Here is a 6,049-nt window from a genome sequence, read left to right as displayed (position 1 = left end):
ATCTTATTTGCATAAGTGACTCCTACTGTATCATCGTGATCATTTTTGGCTGTTTTGGGTTAAAATTCACATAAGTCTTAGATATAGGGGTAATTAAATGTTATTCCCTGTATTGTAAGAATAAAGGGCAGTAGAATTATACTTCATATTCCTTGATTAAGGGGGATCACCATAACCTATAGCCCATTCTTGAACAGCTGGGTAGTGAGCCAAAAGCCAAGCCAGGGGGAGGGGAGAAATGAAGATAGGAATGTTAATGTTTCTCTTTTTTTTGGGTGGGTGTATGGCTTCTGTTGAAGGGTCTTATGTGTTATTTGAACATTCTTATCCTTGCTGGGACTGCAGAGTTTAAAGACACAGCTGAATAGATTCAATTAAGAATCTTCCTCTCTTCCTAGTGATAACGGTAAACCAGGAAAATGAGATGCTAAAGAAGTAGTAGCCCAATTGCTATCAGTAGTAAAGCAGTGGCAAGAGGTCATATAATGAGAGGCAACAAACTGAAGCAGTGAGACAAGAGACAGGCATTTCTTCACAGGAGCCAGGCAGCAAACCTTGCCTCCCTTCTCCCAGGCGGTAGAGGTGAACCTATTTGAATGCACGTCTGGACTCTGGGACTTTGCTAACCTCTGACAACAAACTTATGCCAACAAACTGTGAGTGGGGTACAGTGAAGGAAGTGGTGTGTTAAAGGGATATTTGTCTATTGGACTTCCCCATGGGAAACTCAGGCAAAAGACTACTGCCCAAGATGCTTTTGGGAGAGAGTTTTGCTTATTATTTGCATGCTTCTGAGTCATCGTTACTGTATTTTCCCAAATTTTCTTCTCTTAATAAGTTTTTCCTGTGTTATACATGGACTTGGTGCTTGTGAATGGAGAAGTATTGCTTAGTAAGGGCACCCAGGAGAGGTGTTTTGTTTTCCCAGGTTTCCAGGTGGAGGCTCGAGCTGGTTTTGCTAATATTGAACCTGGCCGTTGCCACTGCTGACAACATCTGGAAGAAGGGTTACATCTTTGTTGTGTATTGGATTTCTTAAGTGTACTTGACATAAGATTTTTTAGGTCCACACACAATGCCAACTTTAAGCTGTCTGGCTGAGTTTTAATTGCATTCTGAATGGTGTGCTAGGACATTCAGAGCTTTACATCGATGTATATTCATTATGAAAATGGAAAAAAATGTACAAAAATTTGACACCATGCCGAAGGGAGACAAAAGAACATAGAACTAATAAGTCCAGCATTTGGTGAACAAAACTTTAACATTATGATAAACAGAAATGAAATTGCAGTCATGATTTCCCCAGGTGATTCCCTCTCCCTTCATAAGAACTTGCCATGTACAACCATGGACCACAACAATAACCTGAGAATAGGTAAATGTGCTACCGCCTACAGGGGTGGTGCTAAAAGGCACATCGTCATGACTCCAGCCTGAGTGGATTTTACTAGAAGAGGAAACAAGGGAACCATGCTGCTGGCATTAGCTGATGGAAGGAAGGGCAAGAAGTGGTCACAGTTATTCCTGAAGGTTCTCTGAAATGAAAAGTAGGCCAGGTTAACCCAGCAGGCAGCTCCCAGTAAAAAGAGCACTCCGCGCTTATCGTGCTACTCAGATAAATAGTTCTTTCCATACCATTTATTTTCTGTGTTTTTGTGGACAGGGTCTCCTTCATTACCCTGGGCCTGAGGGTGGGAGATGCTCACATCTTCTTTTTAGAGCCTCCATTATTCACTTGATTGTTTCTTATCCCTCTACCCCTACTGCCACCTCTGACTGTGCAGAACTCCCCAGCTAAGGGAGCTGATCCATGCGTCAACCGGTCTGTGGAGGAGGGGGAAAGATCAGAGTTCTGGAGACTGTTTGGGTAGCTCTCCCTCCCACTGGAAGGTCAGGGTCATCACTTCCGCAATCAAATCAATCTCCAGACACTCAGGGAGTGAAAATCCCCAAGATGGTCTTAAACCTGCTCCCACCCCCTGCCAGCCCATGCAGCATGATGCAGAGAAAGAGAGACAATGTGCTCTTTGTAAGATTGCTTTTGATCTTATTTTTCATTCATCTAATATAAAGGTTATTGAGTCTGTGAGTATATGGCTGGTTTTGTTTGTGGATAACAAGTTAATATCAGCTTCTGACCCTGTTGGCTTTGGTTCAGCCTAAGCTTACAGGGCTAGCTGCACCTCTGTCCCCTTTTGGGTCTCTCCAAGTGCACTCGGGTCCCGTGGTGCTGGAACATTTTTTTGTTCTGGAACCCTGTATTTGGATTGTTACTCCTTCAAGCTGTGGGGGCGGAAGCACACCCAGCACCTATGCTCAGGTCTTGGGCTCCTACACTTACCTGTCTTAGGGCAGAGGTTCACGATTTCCCCCCCCCCCCGCTTCTCTAAACCAAGATTTGGTAAGGCTACGTGGTGTATACCTACCATTTTCATCCTGCAGATCTGATGAGGTTTCGAGCACCCATGATTTCTCCCTTTGGGATCCTGTGACAATGAGATGGGCCCCAAACAGCTTTCTTAAACCTATTTTATGCAGCAGCGAGACAAAGGATTATAAAAAGCCTACACACATGTCTATCTGACCTGAAGTCCTACCATCCCATAACGGTGACTTTAGCAGGCCTAGCTGCTTCAAATCCTGCTTCGTTCTTACCCCCCCAGGTTCCTCTGAATGGCTTTTCAGTCCGGTTATCCTCCTATTACTTGAGAGTGTGCTTTTAAACCCTGCAAGTGTTCTTTGTTCTGCAGGTTGTCTATTCCAGTGTTCATGGGCTTTGTCCCTCTGCCCCCCACCCCGCCCCCAGTTAAATCAGTCTCCTAGGCTGTGAAAAGACCAAGCTAGAGTCCTCACTACTGATAGTTCTGGCTTTGTTCCTTAACTCTTTAGTGGAGACTGATACGTGACCATCTTGAGCCATTGCTGGCTGGCTGCCTGACCCATCCTAGACAGTCTACTAGAGAGAGGCAGTCAGGGTTCCCTTCCCTCTCTGAACTCTAGGGTACAGATGTGGGGACCCTCATGAAAGACCCCCTAAGCTTATTTCTACCAGTTTAGGTTTAAAAACTCCCCAAGGCACAAATTCTCCCTTATACCTTGGATTAGGTAATGCTGCCACCACCAAGCAAGTTAGACAAACTCAGGGAAAGGACCACTTGGAGTTCCTACTCCCCCCTATTATTCCCCCAAGTCCCTACACCCCCTTTCCTGGGGGGGCTTGAGAATAAACAAGATGAGCACAGGCCAACCTTGGGTTTTTTTAGGACACGAAAAAAAAACACCCCAATCTGATTCTAAAAGAAACAGAATTTTATAATAAAGAAAAAAGGTAAAAGAGGCACCACTCTCAAATTAGAATGGAAGATAATCTTACAGGGCAATCAGATTCAAAAACACAGAGGATTTCCCTCTGAGCCAAACTTTAAAGTTACAAAAAGAAAACCAGGAATTACACCTTCCTCTCAGCACAGAGAAAATCACAAGCCAAAACAAAAATAAGCTAACACATTCCCTTGCTAGTACTTACTAATTCTAATGGAGTTGGATTGCTTGCTTCCTTGACCTGTGTCCGGCAAGCACACACAGAAAAGACAGACCAAAACCTTTCTCCCCCTTCTTCCCCCCCGATTTGAAAGTATCTTGTCCCCTTATGGGTCCTTTGGGTCAGGTGCCAGCCAGGTTACCTGAGCTTCTTAACCCTTTACAGGTGAAAGGATTTTGTATCTCTGGCCAGGAGGGATTTTATAGTACTGGATACAGGAAGGCTGTTACCCTTCCCTTTATATTTATGACAGAGGCGCTTAAATCAAAATATTTATACAGAAAACCAGACCAACATACAGTATTCACAAATTACAGGGCACTCTATATTAATCACAAACTATTATGGGGCATCCCATATTAATCAAAGAAGTGTTCAGGAGATTACACAGTTTGCCTAAACTTGTCCTGTGCGTCTCTGCCCACTGCTGACATTGCAGCAATTTTGACTCAAACAACAAATTTTCTTAAGCTGATTAAAATGCAACCATGGGTGTAGATGACACCACACGCTGGGAAAGTGGCTTGTGGCCAACAGGTATAAAATTAATGTGATAGTTAAATAAAACATTGATTGTATACAGAGGGCTATACTGGTTTGTGTCTCAACGAACTGGCAAAGGTCTGAGTGTATCCTTATAAATATATTTCTGCTCTCTGATTGAGGTTAATGCAATTCAGAAAAATAAAATGGTCATCATTAAAAGCTTTAGAGATGCCATTGCCAGTAATTGGTGGCTCCGTATTACCTATGCTAAGTAAAGGGAATATCACAGCTGTTGAAGAGGAAGCATGCTCTAGTGGTTAGGGAACTAGCCTGTGTCTGGGAAGACTAGGGTTCAGTTCTCTGCCACAAACCCTGAGTGGGCCTTGTGTGGTGAAGTGGGGAATTTTTTTGTAGTATATTTGTGGCCTATGTGTGCCTCAGTTTCTCCTTTATACTGTGCATTGCTACCCTGTGGTGGTGGGGGGGGGAGAAGATTGTAAGAGACAAAGGCGCATGTGTGTGTCTCACTTTGTTCATTCCACCCAGAGCAGCAGAGTCATTAATGAACTGGTTGAAACTGACCCAGACCAACTGGGGTCCAGAGAGACAATGCAAGCTCCTATGACTCGTGAATCCACACTCAGCAGCAAAGCTCAGCAGAGACACCAGTTTGAAAACAAAGGATTGGGACAGAGGGTTAAGTTTAGGCTTTAGGCTGCGAAAGAAGCTCGCAGCTCTTACCTGGAAGTTTGGAACTGACCAAGGAAGTCAGAAAGGATCAGGAAATTACAGTGGATGAGAAGCTGGATATGAATCAGCAGTGTGCCCTTGTTGCCAAGAAGGCCAAAGGCATATTGGGCTGCATTGTCAGCAGATTGAGGGAAGTGATTATTCCTCTCTATTTGGCATTGGTGAGGCCACGCCTGGAGTATTGTGTCCAGTTTTAATCCCCCCACTACAGAAAGGATATGGACAAATCAGAGAGAGTCCAGTGGAGGGCAGTGAAAATTATTAGCGAGCTGGGGCACATGACTTATGAGGAGAGGCTGAGGGAATTGGGGTTATTTAGTCTGCAGGAGAAAACTGTGAGGTGGGATTTGATAGGAGCCTTCAACTACCTGAAAGGGGGTTCCAAAGAGGATGGATCTAGGCTGTTCTCAGTGGTGGCAGATGACAGGACAAGGAGCAATGGTCTCAAGTTGCAGTGGGGGAGGTCTAGGTTGGATATTAGGAAACACTATTTCACTAGGAAGATGGTGAAGCACTGGAATGGGTTACCTAGGGAGGTGGTCGAATCTCCATCCTTGGAGGTTTTTAAGGTCTGGCTTGACAAAGCCCTGGCTGGGATGATTTAGTTGGTGTTGGTCCTGCTTTGAGCAGGGGATTGGACTAGATGACCTCCTTTCATAGAATCATAGAAGATTAGGGTTGGAAGAGATCCTGAAAATGGAGATTACTACAGCTTAGCTGGTGAATTGCTCTGGCTTGACTAGAAAGGACTATGCTTAAACCTTTATTTCTCTGAGCTAACCTAAGGGCTTGTAATGCTGTGTTCCAGTTGACTAATAAATCCCAATCTATTTTGAAAACTCTGCTTGGGTGTCACTGCAAATACTTGCTGGGGTACATCAGTCCGTGAAGAATGTACAGGTCTCTACCAGGAGTCTGCCTCCGTTGGACTTGCTGAGCAGAGCTCAAGGTGTGAAACTGGAGTGCTGGAGCTCAGTAGCTCAGCCTAGTAGGCCACACAGCCGCCACTGCCTCCTCTGAAGGAAGAGTGGGACCGCTTTGGGATCTGGCACACGAAGTTCCTCCAAGAGACTGTTGAAACGCTGGGGTGTTGCACAGATCTTGTGGATCTGGGACACTTTGGATAAGTGGCTCGTTCTCTCCAGGCTGCCGTATGCATCTTTAAAATGGGGAAATAGCCCTGTCTTACATTACATTGCTGTTGTGAGGATAAATAGATTCAACATTGTGTAGGAGCTTAGGTACAATGGTAACAAGATCCTTCATGCT

The 6,049-nt window shown here is 44.7% G+C and overlaps 1 protein-coding gene across 1 annotated transcript in view; it reads left to right on the top strand.

Annotated features, from left to right (window-relative positions):
* Nucleotides 1-337: 337 nt before the first annotated feature.
* Nucleotides 338-6,049, top strand: part of LOC125623570 (ficolin-2-like) — a 53,256-nt gene continuing 47,544 nt past the window's right edge. Inside the window, exon 1 of the mRNA XM_048823155.2 lies at nt 338-656. The gene's annotated coding sequence lies outside the window, so the exon portion shown is untranslated. The remainder of the gene's footprint in view (nt 657-6,049) is intronic.

This window comes from Caretta caretta, chromosome 16 (genome assembly GCF_965140235.1).
Source record: "Caretta caretta isolate rCarCar2 chromosome 16, rCarCar1.hap1, whole genome shotgun sequence".
Taxonomy (NCBI): domain Eukaryota; kingdom Metazoa; phylum Chordata; order Testudines; family Cheloniidae; genus Caretta; species Caretta caretta.
Note: the sequence above shows the minus strand (reverse complement) of the source record. Positions and strands in the feature narration are given on the sequence as shown.